This window comes from Geotrypetes seraphini, chromosome 3, assembly GCF_902459505.1.
Source record: "Geotrypetes seraphini chromosome 3, aGeoSer1.1, whole genome shotgun sequence".
NCBI classification, from domain to species: domain Eukaryota; kingdom Metazoa; phylum Chordata; class Amphibia; order Gymnophiona; family Dermophiidae; genus Geotrypetes; species Geotrypetes seraphini.
The window spans coordinates 61,127,485-61,143,795 of record NC_047086.1 but is presented as its reverse complement, the minus strand read 5'-3'; positions in this window follow the sequence as shown (position 1 = coordinate 61,143,795).

Here is a 16,311-nt window from a genome sequence, read left to right as displayed (position 1 = left end):
GTCTCATTTAGCTTCATTTGAACGGTGAGGGCCCAGGATTGGAGATTTGTTATACAAGATGAGATGTTGTCAGAGAGGTTGGTGAGGTTAGAGTCGGTCTCTAGAAGTATAAGGATGTCATCGGCGTAGGTGTAAAGTGTTTCAGAGGTGGATAGTTGGAGGAGTTTCAGGGAGGACATATAAACATTGAAAAGGATCGGGGATAGAGGTGAACCCTGAGGGACTCCGCAGATCGGTTTCCAAGGGGAGGATGAGGTACCATTCGTGCTAACGAGGTAGGAGCGGGAACGTAAGAATTTTGAGAACCAGTCTAAAACTGTGGAACTTATGCCAATTTCAGAAAGTTGGAGGATTAGTATGTCATGGTGGACAATGTCGAAAGCTGCAGAGAGGTCGAATTGGAGAAGAACAGCAAACTTATTGCGTGAGTGCAATTGTTGGACTTTTGAAATTAAAGAGGCTAAGAGGGATTCAGTGCTGTAGTTGGGTCTGAATCCATGTTGGTAGGGTAGGAGAATGGAGAATCTCTCAAGATAGGATGAGAGTTGGGTGGCTATGATGGACTCCAGCATTTTGGTCAGGAGAGGGATGTTAGCTATTGGGCGATAGCTGGAAGGAGTGGAGGGGTCCAGATCAGCTTTTTTCAAAAGAGGGGACAGGGAAATGTGTCCCATTTCTGTAGTAAATAGGCCTGAGAGCAGGGCGGAATTTAGAAGTTTGGTGAGAGATGAGATGGCCTGTGCTGGAATGAACTCATATAAGTAGGAGGGGAAAGGATCCAAAATACAGGCGCAGGATTTTAACTTGAGGCAGAGTTTAGAGACTTGGGGATCAGAAACGAGCTCGAAGTCGGTCCAGAATCTATCGGCTGGGATGTGGTTGGTCTCAGTTAGATTAGGGTTGGAGGTGGTGAGCACCAGAGAGTTGTAGGCGGGTGTAGGGGGGAAGGAGCATCGTAAGGTAGTCACTTTCTGATTGAAGAATTTTGCTAGATCGTTAGCAGATGGAGAAGAGGGGAATGAGGAGGAATCATGTTTAGTGGATAGGGAACGCCAAATGTTAAACAAAGTGTTACTTTGGTTGTTGGATCTGGAGATTTTGTTGCCGTAGTGGTTCTTCCTTGATTTTTTTAATTCCGTGTTGTAGAACTTGATAAGAGCCCTCCAGGACTGTCCGTCGGTGGGGGATTTGGATTTTTTCCATTGACGTTCCAGTGCTCGACATTTCTGCTTTAGTTGTCTGTGGTAGGGAAGATACCAGGGGGCCTTGCGGGAGTAGGAGACAGATTTTGTGGTTAGAGGAGCAAGGGAGTGGTAGGTGGTCTCAGAGAGGGTGGTCCAATTGTGCCAGTTGGATTCAGAGTTTGAAGGGTTTGGGATGGTTGGGATTAGGTTAAGGAATTTGGCCCAGAACAAATCGCTCGCAATTTTTTTTCGGAAGGTAATGGGATTGGAGGGATGAGGGGGAGGGGTGTCGAGGCGGGACATGAAAACGGGGAGGCAGAAAGCCCCTAGGAAGTGGTCGGACCAGGGGACGGGTTCCCAGCGGGTGTCGTCGATCGAAGTTTTGTATACGGTGAGGTCGATGAAGCTGATGATGTCTAACGCATGCCCCTTTTCATGGGTTGGGGAGGGAGCCGGGGGGGGGAAGCCTAAAGAGGTGAGGAAGTTGTTGAGATCAATTGCATCCTTGTTGGTGGTATCGTTTATATGAAGATTGATATCCCCAATGATAAGTAGTCTTTGGAATTTGAGGAAGGCGTTTGTAATGGTCTCGAGGACGAGGTCAGATGATTTGTTCCAGGGGGATGAAGGAGGCCGGTATAAAAGCAGGATACCTAGTGGGTGTGGGTGGAGCTCGTCGTTGACAGAGGCGAGCATGTATTCAAGGGAGGCATGGCTACCCTTTTCTAGAAGTTGGACGTCGAAGAATGATTTATGGAGGAGTGCCAGACCACCTCCTTTCCGTTTAATTCTGGGGGAGAAGAGGCCTTGGTAACCGTGGGGACAGAGTTCGTTTTGAGAGAATGTGTCGTCATTTGCGATCCAAGTTTCAGTGATGAATAAGAATCCGGGGTTGAGATCTTCAAGAAGATCCTTCAGTATTTGGGTTTTGTTGCATGCGGATCTGGCGTTGCAGTATAGAGATGGGACTGGGGTGAGAGAGTCTGAGGAGTGGTTGGGAGGGTTGGCAGGGGGAATGGGCTTTAAGGAGGCGTGATTGATTTTTCGGGGGGATTTTTTGGAGGGGTGACTTCTGGTGCGCAAAAGCGTGAGGATTTTTGCACCAGGGTGGATAGGACTGACAGTGATGGGGTTCGGTAAGTTGGGGGGGGGAGGGTTCAAGCAGAAGGAGAGATTGGAGGATGAGCAGATAAGGAGAAGAAGGATCCATAGTTGTGGTTTCATGGTGGAGGGTTTGGAGGACCTTTGGAGGGTGGGAGGTGAGAATAGCGGAAGGCTTGGAGTTGAGGGGAGCAGGACGAATGGGCAGGACTAAAACTGTTGGATAGTATCTGGTGGAGCTGGTAATTGGGCAAGGGCTAAGCAGTTAAGAGAAATCTGGAGATCCTAAGTAGGGGATAGACAATTGAGTAAAATCTGGGGATCTTTAGCTGAACTGGAGAAGTAAGTAAAATCTATTGAGAGCAGAGCAAAAACAGTTGGATAGAATCTGATGATCTTTGTCAGATTTAAACAATGAATAGAATCAGGAGAGCCTTAGTTGGGCTTGAATAGGGGTAGTTGACTAAGTTAGGATAAAACTGTACAGATATTAAGAGACTTGACAGAAATAAAGATAAAAATTGAGTCACAGAGGGGCTCGGATGGCGGAGTTGGACTCCCACGCGGCTCGAAGTCGCTGGTCTGAAGAGGAGCAGCACCGGATGGCAGAGGTGCTGTTCCTGAAAAGTCAGTAAGGCTTGCAGGGGGTTTCGGGGGCGGAGCAGGGCTCCCACGCGGCCCGAAGTCGCTAGTCTCTGTGTCGGGAGGGGGGCGGAGCAGGGCTCCCACGCTCCTCTCCTAGTGCAGGGGGCTGGAGAAAGAAGGCAAGTTCCTCCGATGCTGTGTGTGATTCAAAAGTCTGCTCCTCTGTGTCGGGAGGGGGGCGGAGCAGGGCTCCCACGCTCCTCTCCTGGTGCAGGGGGCTGGAGAAAGAAGGCAAGTTCCTCCGATGCTGTGTGTGATTCAAAAGTCGGCTCCTCTGTGTCGGTAGGGGGGCGGAGCAGGGCTCCCACGCTCCTCTCCTAGTGCAGGGGGCTGGAGAAAGAAGGCAAGTTCCTCCGATGCTGTGTGTGATTCAAAAGTCGGCTCCTCTGTGTCGGGAGGGGGGCGGAGCAGGGCTCCCACGCTCCTCTCCTAGTGCAGGGGGCTGGAGAAAGAAGGCAAGTTCCTCCGATGCTGTGTGTGATTCAAAAGTCGGCTCCTCTGTGTCGGGAGGGGGGCGGAGCAGGGCTCCCACGCTCCTCTCCTAGGTGCAGGGGGCTGGAGAAAGAAGGCAAGTTCCTCCGATGCTGTGTGTGATTCAAAAGTCGGCTCCTCTGTGTCGGTAGGGGGGCGGAGCAGGGCTCCCACGCTCCTCTCCTAGGTGCAGGGGGCTGGAGAAAGAAGGCAAGTTCCTCCGATGCTGTGTGTGATTCAAAAGTCGGCTCCTCTGTGTCGGGAGGGGGGCGGAGCAGGGCTCCCACGCTCCTCTCCTAGTGCAGGGGGCTGGAGAAAGAAGGCAAGTTCCTCCGATGCTGTGTGTGATTCAAAAGTCGGCTCCTCTGTGTCGGGAGGGGGGCGGAGCAGGGCTCCCACGCTCCTCTCCTCTTTTGCAAGGCACTCTACCTGTTTAGCTATGCCAAAATGTTAACATATAGTCATTAGTTTGTTAATTTCATTGTGCCATTAGTAGATCTGCCCTAGTGTTCCAAGCTTTAAGTGCTGAGCTTTTGCTGACAGAGGAAAAGAAGGTAATGAGTTTTCCATTTGACAGGCAATCTCTTCAACCTCAGCCCCAATCATCAAAACTCCTAATCTGTTATTATTTCAGAATCTTTATCCAGCCGATCACTTTAACTTTAGCTATTGATTACAGCTCTAATTTCCAATTACTTTTCTGGCCTGAATGCATGCATTTTTAAGAGAAGGATAAACCAGTTCAGATGTAGAGGACCATGCACTCAAATTCCTGTTATGTTGTGAATGTCCATTTACCTGGATAAAAGGAGTTTATAAAAATTGTCTATCTTGTATGTGGATTAAAGTATATGGATTGTCTCATAACAGGTGTGCTTTTATATGTATTTTCTGGAAGTGTTCCAAAATTTAGTTAGATCTAGGAACGTGGTGTTTCATTTTATAAATGACGTTCAATGTGGGTTTTTTTTTTGCCAGGAATAGTATCTATAGTAAAAGCAAATATACATTTCAGCTGAGACTTTTTATCCCTTTGCAGTTGTCAAAAGAAACAAATACTTTTCTGCTGTAAAAACTGATGCAACAACTATAGGAGAGGAGCTTTTAAAGTATTTGGTGGTTTCTTTTTCTTTTCCAAAGTGAAATACTAGAAGATGAGCTACATAGACGTGTTACGATATATGGCAAATATGTTCTAGGACAGTGTTCTTCAACCAGTGGTCCGCAAAAATTTCCTGCCGGTCTGTGAAAAATTTGAAACTTGGAGTTTAGCAACTTTTTTATTTTTATTTTACGTTTTTTATTTTACGTTTATTTTTATTTTACGTTATTTTACGTGCAGGAGAGCAGGGCAGCCGAAGAGAGTCGGGAGGCAGCGGCTGGGCTGGGCAGAGCAGCTGAGGAAATCGCGAGGCAGCGGCTGGGCTGAGGAGAGAGAGAGAGAGAGAAGGCATCGGAGCAGGCAGGACTTAGAGAGGGGCAGGGCGAGAGATAACTCCGCCCACCCTCCCGACGTCAGAGGGACACCACAGCCGAACTCCCCCTTAAAAGGGGAGGAGCCAATGGCGCGGAGACCACAGCGTGCAGGAGAGCAGGGCAGCCAAAGAGAGTCGGGAGGCAGCAGCTGGGCTGGGCAGAGCAGCTGAGAAAATCGCGAGGCAGCGGCTGGGCTGAGGAGAGAGAGAGAGAGAGAAGGCATCGGAGCAGGCAGGACTTAGAGAGGGGCAGGGCGAGAGATAACTCCGCCCACCCTCCCGACGTCAGAGGGACACCACAGGCGAACTCCCCCTTAAAAGGGGAGGAGCCAATGGTGCGCGGCCGTTCGGCGCGCGGCGAAGGCGAGCGGCAAAGGCGCTCACCTTAGCGAGAGCGCCTTTGCGAAGGGCCTTGAGAAGGGCCAAGGCACTACAGGGTCAGCACACACCAGAGAGGAGTCGGGGAGAGGACACCAGCAGCAGACAGAGAGTGAGGGAGAGAGGATGCAGCAGCAGCAGGCAGAGTGAGAGAGGACACCAGCAGCAGGAGGGAGCGAAGACCAGAGTAGGAGAGCTGAGAAGGACCAGAGAGCAGAGCAGATAGACTGAAATGGAGGCAGCCGGATCACAGCGGAGCTTTCCAGTGTACTGCATGGACTGCCATATGTACGACTACCTCCCCTCGGGAAGGCGGGAGTACATATGCGGTCGGTGCCGGGAACTGGAGAGCCTGAAAAAGGAGGTCGGGAGACTGCAGGCCAGGGTCCAGGAGCTGGAAGGGCTGTACATAGAAACATAGAAACATAGAAAGATGACGGCAGAAAAGGGCTATAGCCCATCAAGTCTGCCCACTCTACTGACCCACCCCATTAAGTCTGAGTACTAATGACTTAGTTCCTTAACTCGACCCTCGTAAGGATCCTACTAGGGCATCCCATTTATTCTTAAAGTCAATAACACTGGTGGCCTTGATCACCTGCTCTGGAAGCTTGTTCCAGTGATCTACAACCCTTTCTGTGAAGAAATACTTCCTTATGTCACTATCGAATTTCCCTCCTCTGAGTTTGAATGGATGCCCCCTTGTGACCGAGGGTCCCCTGAGAAAGAAGATGTCTTCTTCCACCTCGACACGTCCCGTGATGTATTTAAATGTCTCAATCATGTCCCCCCTCTCCCTGCGTTCCTCTAGAGTGTAGAGCTGCAATTTGTTTAGTCTTTCTTCGTACGAGAGACCCTTGAGCCCCGAGATCATCCTAGTGGCCATCCGCTGAACCGACTCAACTCTAAGCACGTCTTTACGGTAATGTGGCCTCCAGAATTGCACACAGTACTCCAGATGAGGTCTCACCATGGTTCTGTACAGTGGCATTATGACTTCAGATTTGCGGCTAACGAAGCTTCTATTGATACATCCCATCAGTTGCCTTGCTTTGGATGAGGCCTTCTCTACTTGTTTGGCGGCCTTCATGTCTGCACTGATGATTACTCCCAAGTCTCTTTCTTCTGAAGTCCTAGCTAGTGTTTCTCCATTTAAGGTGTAAGGTTTGCATGGATTTCTGCTACCGAGATGCATAACCTTACATTTCTTAGCGTTGAAGCCCAGCTGCCATGTCGAGGACCAGTTTTCCAACGTAAGCAGATCCTGCGTCATACTATCCTGCAGATTGCTTTCACTTACTATATTACATAGCTTGGCGTCATCAGCGAATAGAGTTACTTTACCCTGAAGCCCTTGGGTCAAGTCTCTTATGAATATGTTAAAAAGGAGTGGACCCAAGACCGAGCCTTGTGGCACTCCGCTGGTCACCTCCGATGTCTCAGAGAGGGTGCCGTTGACCACCACCCTCTGACGTCTTCCACTCAGCCAATCTTTGACCCATGCAATTAGTGTCTCACCTAACCCCATAGATTTCATCTTGTTTAATAGTCTATGGTGTGGGACGCTGTCGAAAGCTTTACTGAAATCTAAGTACACTATGTCCAGAGACTCTCCCGAGTCCAGCTTTCCTGTTACCCAATCAAAGAAGCTGATAAGATTGGATTGGCATGACCTACCCCTAGTGAATCCATGTTGACTAGGATCCCTTAGATTCCCCTCATCCAAAATCGTGTCTAATTTACATTTAAGTAATGTTTCCATGAGTTTACACACTATTGATGTGAGACTCACTGGTCTGTAATTTGCAGCCTCCGCTCTGCAACCCTTTTTGTGCAGAGGAACGACGTTAGCTGTTTTCCAGTCCAGGGGGACTCTCCCTGTACTTAGGGAGAGATTGAAGAGCATGGTTAATGGTTCCGCCAGGACATCGCACAGCTCCCTGAGTACTCGTGGGTGCAATTTGTCTGGTCCCATGGCTTTGCTCACCTTGAGTCTTGACAGTTCGCTGTAAACATCAGCTGGTGAGAACCCAAAATTCTGAAATGGGTCTTCCTTGCTTGGCTTTGCTTCCAGCTGTGGCCCGTGTCCAGGTGCCTCGCAGGTAAAGACTGAGCAGAAGTAATCGTTCAGTAGTTTGGCTTTTTCGGAATCTGTTTCCACATAGATCCCATCTGCTGTTCTAAGACGTACTATCCCGTTTGTGTTCTTCTGCCTGTCACTAATATACCTGAAGAAGGATTTGTCCCCTTTCTTAATGTTCTTTGCTAGAGTTTCTTCCACTTGAAGTTTGGCCTCCCTGACTGCTGTTTTGACCGCTGCAGACCTTGTTTTGTATTCAATGTTAGCTTCTTTCTCCCCGGTGCGTTTGTATGAAAGAAATGCTCTTTTCTTGTCCTTGACTAGGTGTGAGACCTCATCAGTGAACCAACGGGGTTTCTTCCTTCTTTGTTGTTTATTTACCGATTTTATGTAGCGGATAGTTGCTTTGTGTAGTGTCCTTTTCAGTGTTGACCACATAGCTTCCACTTCGTAAGTTGTTTCTTGAGCCTGTAGCGTCTGATGGACGAAATCGCCCATGCTTGCGAAGTCAGTGCCCCGGAAATTGAGTACCTTCGTTTTTGTTTGTGATCTAGGGAAGCCCTTTCTAAGGTTGAACCATACCATGTTATGGTCACTGGTTGCCAGCGTTTCTCCCACCGAGACTTCCGTGACGCTTTCCCCGTTCGTAAGTATCAGGTCCAGGATGGCCTTGGCCCTAGTGGGCTCTAGTACCATTTGTTTGAGCTGTACTCCCTTCATGGATGTTAATATCCTCTTGCTACTACAAGTTGTTGCTGAGAATGTGTTCCAGTCTACATCAGGCATGTTGAAGTCCCCTAACAGGACAACGTCCCCCCGTAAGGTGATATTCTCAATGTCTTCAATTAATTCTGTGTCTTTGTCCTCCGATTGTCTTGGAGGTCTGTATACCACACCGAGGTATAGGCATTTTTCTCCGCCTCTGGCCAGGTTTACCCAGATGGATTCCCCAGTGTACTTGACATCTGTGATCCTAGTTGTCTTGATGTTCTCTTTGATGTAAAGTGCTACCCCACCTCCCAACTTACCCTCTCTATCTTGGCGAAGCAGGTTATATCCTGGTATAGTTATATCCCACCCATGAGAGTCAGTGAACCATGTTTCGGATATTGCTACCATGTCTAGGTCTGCATTTACTATTTCTGTTTCTAGTTCTAGAAATTTATTCCCTAGGCTGTGTGCATTTACATACATAGCTCTCCACTCTTTGTGTCTAAACTCCTTTAGAGAGTTACCCATCTGAATTAGAGTGTCTCCTAGCGAATCTTTTGCAGCAAGGGTACTTACCTCTGACTTAGAAGTGGAGTTTTGGTTCACCTTATCAGGATTGTTACTTACTGCTCCGGTATATAAATGGGTACCCTCCCCCAACTTACCTAGTTTAAAGCCCTTCGAAGCAGGCGGGCTACTCGGTGTCCGAAGACGTTCTTACCTCTGTTGGTCAGGTGGAGTCCGTCTGATCCCTGGAGTCCCTGTAGTGCCTCCCCGTGATTCAGGAATCCGAAGTTCATTTCCCAGCACCATCGTTGTAGCCACTCATTTGTCTTCAGAATACGTTCGTCCCTGTCTCTTCCCTTGCCCCTAACAGGAAGAATTGAAGAGAATACTACCTGTGCTCCTGTCTGCTTCAGCCTCTCCCCCAGAGCTCCGAAGTCTCTAGCTATGCCCTCCAGAGTGTTCTTGGCAGTATCATTCGTTCCGACGTGGATGAGCAGCATTGGGAAGTGGTCCTTGGGCCTGAGAAGCCTATCGAGACAGGCTGTCACATCTCGTATTCTGGCTCCAGGCAGACAGCAGACCTCCCTCGACTGCATATCTGGTCTGCATATTGGTCCCTCGGTGCCCCTCAACATGGAGTCCCCTATGACTATTACTCTGCGCTTCCTTTGGGGATGTCGATCAGATATCCCCGGAACTGGAGTCGTGTGATGGGCGTCTTCCTGATTCTCGTCAGCCGTTCCTTCCTGTAAGATCTGGAATCTGTTCCTCAGGGTGAGTTGTGGGGTTGATGTGAAGCTACCCTGTGTACGAGAAAGAGAAGAAGATGAAGCTAAATAAGGGGGGGGTCTTCTGCGCTTGCCTGTGGAGGAGGTTACTAGCTGCCAGGAGTCGGCATCTCCGGCCATCTCCTGCACCCCAATCATTGGTCTCAAAGCTGAAGGTTTGGGCGTCTCGAGGATGGACTCGTCGTGCGCCGGCACGGTGATGTGGGACAGCTCCTGGACGACCTCATCGATGAATGCCTCATCCTCTCGGATGCTCCGCAAGCGTTTCACCTCCTCCCTCAGGTTCCATAGTTCCTGCAAGATGTCACCGTCCAGCCGTTCCACCTCCACTGTCTGCGTAGAGACTGTGGTATACTGCTGGGGGAAGGCCTCGGTCTGCACAGCGACCTCTGTCCACCGTCTCGGGTCCTCCTCTGTCTGAGCGCAGGCCGTGACCACCCCCTTCAACCCCTCGGTGACAGGAATGCTGTTCTTGATGGTAGTCTTAACGCTTCTTGTTCTCCCTGCCATATCCAAGTTGGATAAATAAAAAGAGAAATTAGAAAAGTCCGCCTAAGGTCAGTGTGAGAGTGACTGTGTCGGGCTGCCTTCTATATAGTTAGAGAGGTCTGCCTGTTTGTCAGAGTATTTTTGCCTACTTGTAAGTGAACCTGCTTGTGAGTGTGTGTTGCCTGCTTCTAAATGATCCTGTTTGTTAGTGTTTTAGCCTGCTTGAGAGTGAGCCTGTTTTGTTAGGGTGTTATTGCCTACCTTTAAGTGAGTCTGCTTGTTAAAGTGTTTGGCCTGCTTGTTAGTGTTTTTTTTGCCTGCTTGAGAATGAGCCTGCTTGTGAGTGTGTTTAGCCTGCTTGTGAGTGTGTTTGGCCTGCTTGTGAGTGAGTTTGGCCTGCTTGTGAGTGAGTTTGGCCTGCTTGTTAGTGTGTTTAGCCTGCTTGTTAGTGTGTTTAGCCTGCTTGTTAGTGGGTAAGAGGGGACCTCTTTCTGCCCTGTAAGTGTCCTGTAGTCTGCCCTCTGGCTCTTCTTAAGGCTCTTCGCAAAGGCGAACTCGCTAAGGCGAGCGCCTTTGCTGCTCGCCTTCGCCGCGCGCCGAACGGCTGCGCGCCGTTGGCTCGCGCCCTTTTATGGGGGGAGATCGGGTGTGTGACGTCGGGGGGTGGGCGGAGCTACTGCCTGCCGCTTCCCCTCTCCGAGTCTCGATCGCCTCCCACTCTCCTGCTACAGATCGCTGTTCACTTCTCTTCTCCCCTGTCCAGTGATCTCTGCCTCCCAACTGCCTTTCTCTCCTCTCCGCTCCCCGAGTGCAGCTTGCTCTGTCTCCCGACTACTTTTTCCTCTCCTCGCAGCTATCTCAGCCCCAGCCTTGCAAGCACCCGCTGTCTCTGCTCACCGCTCTCCCTCCACGTGCTTGTTTCTCTCCTCTGCCATGCCAGGCGTCTGAGGAACCAGACACAGCAAGCCCCATCAAGGATCAGGTGAGGGACCTTGAGAGATACATCGAAGAAGCCTACAGGAGGGTGGAGGAGCAGGACCAGCCGCATCACGGACAGGCGTCCCTAGATGATGAGAGCCGCAACCCACCGGAGGATGGACCTAGTGGAGAGGCCGGGCAAACAGAGGGGGCCGAGGCGAACCAGGACCCCGAGAGAGGAGCACCAAGATACACCAAGGATACGGACCTGAGGCAGAGGAGGCTACTGAGAAAGGGGAAGACTGCAATTGTTGTAGGAGACTCGATCCTGAGGGAGGTGGACAGTCATGTGGCCGGAGGGAGAGAGGACCGGCTAGTGACATGTCTCCCAGGGGCTAAGACAAAGGACATCGCCGACAGAATCGAGAGGATCCTGGACGGAGCCGAAACGGAGGAGACAGCAGTAATTATCCACGTCGGAACAAATGATGTGAGCCGGAGGAACTTCAGCATGCCTGTGCTAACGGACCAGTTCAGGGTCCTGGGAAGGAAGCTGAAACGGAGGACGCAGAGGATAGCCTTCTCGGAGATCCTGCCGGTCCTGAGGGCAGATGCAAGGAGGCAGGCCGAGCTCCAGGATGTGAATGCGTGGCTGAGAAAATGGTGCGAAGATGAGGGCTTCCACTTTGTGAGGAACTGGTCATCCTTCTGGGGAAAGAGCAAGCTCTACAGGTGGGACGGCCTGCACCTGAGCTCGGCGGGAACAAGAATACTGGCAGCCAACATGAAGAAGGAGATCGAGAGGGCTTTAAACTAAGGAGAGGGGGAAAGCCGACAGCAGACCTGATGACGCTTCGGACAACGGTATCCAGAAAGGATGCTGAACGGGATGACTACAGGGAGGAGGACGGGGAACCGATGGAGCTCGAGATCAGACAGCAAGGGAAGCACCAGGTAACAGCAACTTGCTGTGAGGGACTTAAGCGGCAGGGGGATTCAGGGGATTCAGGGGGGCGGGGTGGAACCAGAGTGCAAGCAGAAGGCAATAAGGAGGAACCACAAGGCAAGAGGGATCAAACCAAGGCCCAGGGGACAATAGCATGGAAGGGGGTAGGAAGGGCAGGAAATTTCCGAGGAAAAGCGAGGAAGGGGGGTGGAGGGGACACGAGGAGGCAGAAATTTGCGAGGGTAAAGGATGAGGGTAAACCAGAGGCACAGTTAACGGGTGAACAGCCCGAAACTCGAGGGAAGGCGGCCCAGGTAAAAGCAGAGGTGGGGGACAAACGCCGGGACCTACAGTGCTTATACACAAATGCAAGAAGCCTCAGGGCCAAGATGGGTGAATTGGAAGTCATGGCCAAAGGGGAGGACCTGGATGTAATTGGAATTACGGAAACTTGGTGGACAGAGGACAATCAATGGGATGTGGTGCTGCCAAGGTACAAGCTCTACAGGAGGGACAGGACCCACAAGAAGGGGGGAGGCATAGCACTATACATAAAGGACTCTATCTACTCCGTCAGGATGGATACGGCGACAAAGGCAGAGGGGCTGGAGTCACTATGGGTCAAATTGCCGGGAACCAAAGGTGCAGACATAAAACTGGGGCTGTATTATCGTCCACCTGGTACGCCGGATGCAGTCGGACACGACTTGGAAGCGGAACTGAAGCAGGAATGCAGTACTGGAATTGTAACAGTGATGGGGGACTTCAACTACCCGGGGATAGACTGGAGTACGGGTCACTCCAACTGCGCTAGGGAAACGGAATTCGTAGAAGCTGTGAGGGACTGCTTCAAGGAACAACTAGTCAAGGAACCAACGCGAGGGGGAACTACTCTTGACCTCATCCTTAATGGATTAGGGGGGCCTGCAAGAGAGGTAGAAGTGGGAGGACCACTAGGCAACAGTGATCACAACGCAATCAGATTCACATTAGAAAGGGGGACACCCATAGTGAGGAGGACTGCAACGACTGCACTCAACTTCAGGAAAGGGAACTATATTGCTATGAGGGAAATGGTGGGGAGGAAGCTCAAGAACAGCTTTAGGATGGAGACTGTAGGAAGCGCCTGGACCCTATTCAGGGACACCCTGCAGGAAGCACAAAACCTGTACATCCCCAGTTTCAGGAAAGGCTGTAAGAACAAGCGGTCAAAAAGCCCGGTTTGGATGACAACTGAAGTAAAGAGGGCAATAAGTGACAAGAAAGTGTCCTTCCGGAGATAGAAAAAGGACCCAATGGAGGAAAATCACCAGGAGCACAGGAATTGCCAAAAGGAATGCCACCGAGAGGTTAGAAAAGCAAAAAGGGAATACAAGGAGGGGCTGGCCAGGGAGGCGAAAAACTTCAAGGCATTCTTCAGTTACGTAAAGGGGAAGCAACCAGCGAGAGAGGAGGTGGGGCCGTTGGATGATGGGGATAGGAAAGGAGTGATTAAGGAGGACAAAGAGGTAGCTGAGAGGTTGAACACGTTCTTCTCGTCGGTCTTCACGTGCGAAGACACATCCAATATACCGGACTCAGAGGAGCTCATGAGTGGGGAACAGGCCGAAAAATTGGAGCATATAGAGGTAAGTCAGGAGGATGTCCTCAAACAGATAGACAGGCTAAAAAGCGGCAAATCACCGGGACCGGACGGGATCCACCCAAGGGTTCTAAAGGAACTAAGACAGGAAATAGCGGGCACAATCCAGCATGTTTGCAACCTATCCCTGAGAACAGGAGAGGTGCCAGAGGACTGTAAACTGGCATATGTCACACCTATCTTTAAGAAGGGATCGAGGGGTGACCCCGGGAACTACAGGCCGGTGAGCCTGACTTCAGTTATAGGGAAGATGGTGTAAGCGATGATCAAGGACAACATTTGCGAACACATCGAGAAAAATGACTTACTGCGAACAAGCCAGCACGGATTCTGTAAGGGAAGGTCATGCCTTACGAACCTACTGTACTTCTTTGAAGGAATAAGCAGTCAGGTGGACAAAGGGGAACCCATAGACATCATTTACCTCGATTTTCAAAAGGGTTTTGACAAGGTGCCACATGAAAGGCTGCTTAAGAAGCTGTGGAATCACGGGGTGGGCGGGGATGTACACAGATGGATCAAGCACTGGCTGTCGGGTAGACTGCAGAGGGTCGGAGCGAAGGGCCAACATTCTGACTGGCGGGGAGTCACGAGCGGTGTGCCGCAGGGATCAGTGCTGGGGCCGCTGCTCTTCAACATATTTATCAACGACCTGGAAACGGAGGCAAAATGCGAGGTTATAAAATTTGCGGACGATACCAAACTCTGCGGCAGGGTTAGGACCAGGGAGGAATGTGAGGACCTGCAAAGGGACCTGGACAAGCTGGAAGACTGGGCAAACAAATGGCAAATGCGCTTTAACGTTGAGAAATGCAAGGTCATGCATATAGGAAATAAGAACCCGTTGTTCAACTACAAAATGGGGGGGGCACTGCTGGGAGACAGCGGACTTGAGAGAGACTTGGGTGTGCTAGTGGATGCGTCAATGAAGCCATCCGCACAGTGCGCAGCAGCGTCGAAAAAAGCCAACAGGATGTGGGCCGGCTTAGACTTAGTCGTACAGCTTGTATAACCGAAGGTTAAACAACAGAGCCTAGAGGAAACTTGGACGTTTTGACTTAGACCATCTAAAACATGGTCTAAGTCACTAAAACCCACCTAAACTCACCAGATAATCACTGAATTCACATAACACAGACCCCCACACACTATCCCAGTGATCACCAACACCACCCCACCCCAATAAAATTTTTAATCATAACTTCAAATTTCAGCCTCCAGCCCATCATCACCTGGCTGCCTAGCATAGGAAAGCCTAGTCGTCCAGCCCAGAGCCAGCTTAAGTCATCTTGGGGGTGGGTTTGGGAGCCATAGAGAGATGGACCCATGCCCATAAGCCCCTGTAATCACTGTATTGATTTTGAAACATGTGCACTCCCCTATACACCCCCAAAACCCTTTTGTACTGGCAAATAAGTGGCTCCTGCATCCATAAGGGCTATAGGGATGGTAGATAAGTGGGTCTAGGGGATTCTGGAGGTGGTTTGGGGGGCTCACCTGTTTGTGAAGTTCACAGCAGTGCCCTGTAAGGTACCCCACTATTTAGGTGCCCTGTCTGGGTGTTCTGTCACTCACTTTGCAGGCCCCTCCCATGTCCAACAGGGCTTGTTCTAGACGTTTTTGACTTGGACGGACATTTGGACGAAAATGGACTAAAAAGATAGACGTTTTAGATCAGATCTGCAGGATGTATAATTTGAACGATTTTCAAAAGTCAAAAGAAGTTGGACATTTCTTTCGAAAATGGGACTTAGGCACCTTTGACTTTGGACAACTTGTGAAATGGACGTAAACGGACTTAGAAGTCCCTTTCGATTATGCCCCTCCACTTGTTTTGCTTTCCTCTTAATTGTATATAATTTTAATGATATGTTCATCGCTTAAAAATTTGAGTAAGCGATCAATCAAATATACAATAAACTTGAAACTTGAAACTTTAATCCTTTTTATTTTTTGAAGGTTTGAGACTATTGTCATCACATTTTGATGCCGCTATATTTTTGGCACGAGGAGAAGAACTTTAAATCAATTTCATTTTCACACGCAGTTTCATTTAGCAGCGACATCTTTCAGCTTAGACAGAAGCCCGCAGCACTCTACAAATTTGGTAAGCCCTTTTGGATTTGTTTTAAAATTTTGACTGCTTCTTTAAGCATGGGGAACTTCTTAAAACATTTTTTACAAGCGTTTTTCACAAGCTTTGTTTAAATATATCCTGTACTTTTGATTTAGCGTTTTAAGGTATCATGTCAGGCAGCAGGCCCCTAACAGGATATCAAGAGGTAATTCTCACCTTTCTTCGACTTTCAAGCCAGTTTCTTCTGCCTGGGCTTACACAGTTTTTCCTTCTTTTTCTTTTTTCTTTCTTTCTCATTGGTTCTTTGTATGCTATATTCTAATTTTTGTTTAAAATTTCTGTATTAATTGGACGTTTAATTTTTACACACTTACAACTTATATATTTTTGCTGGTCCACAAAATAATTATTTTATTTCCGCTGGTCCATAGGTATAAAAAGGTTGAAGTACACTGGTCTAGGATATACTCTTAGCTGCCAGTGCCTGATTTAGTGCCATGGTACTGCTGCTGTTCCTGCAGCTGACCCAGAAGAAGATTCCCAAAACTTACCATGCATTTAAAGATGGTGCTAAACCATCGTTAAATGCACAGATTTTACCACCCTATTATCAAAATGGCTCACTGTGGTCTTTTCCGTGCTTTCTGCCAGCCTCTGATTGTACTATGAAAATGCAGTACAATGAGGTCATTAATATTAAAACTGGCCACAAATAGCCACTATTACCTCCCTGCAGTGCCCTAACATAAGACTTGTGGTCTAGTGCCCCCCATCATTGCTGCCCCTGCTGATATGCCCCCAACTACATGATGGCAGGGCAGAAGGGATACCTATTCCCTCCTGCGGCAAAGTTGGGGAACCCCACAAAAGTCCTCCCAACCCCCCACCATATAATCCTA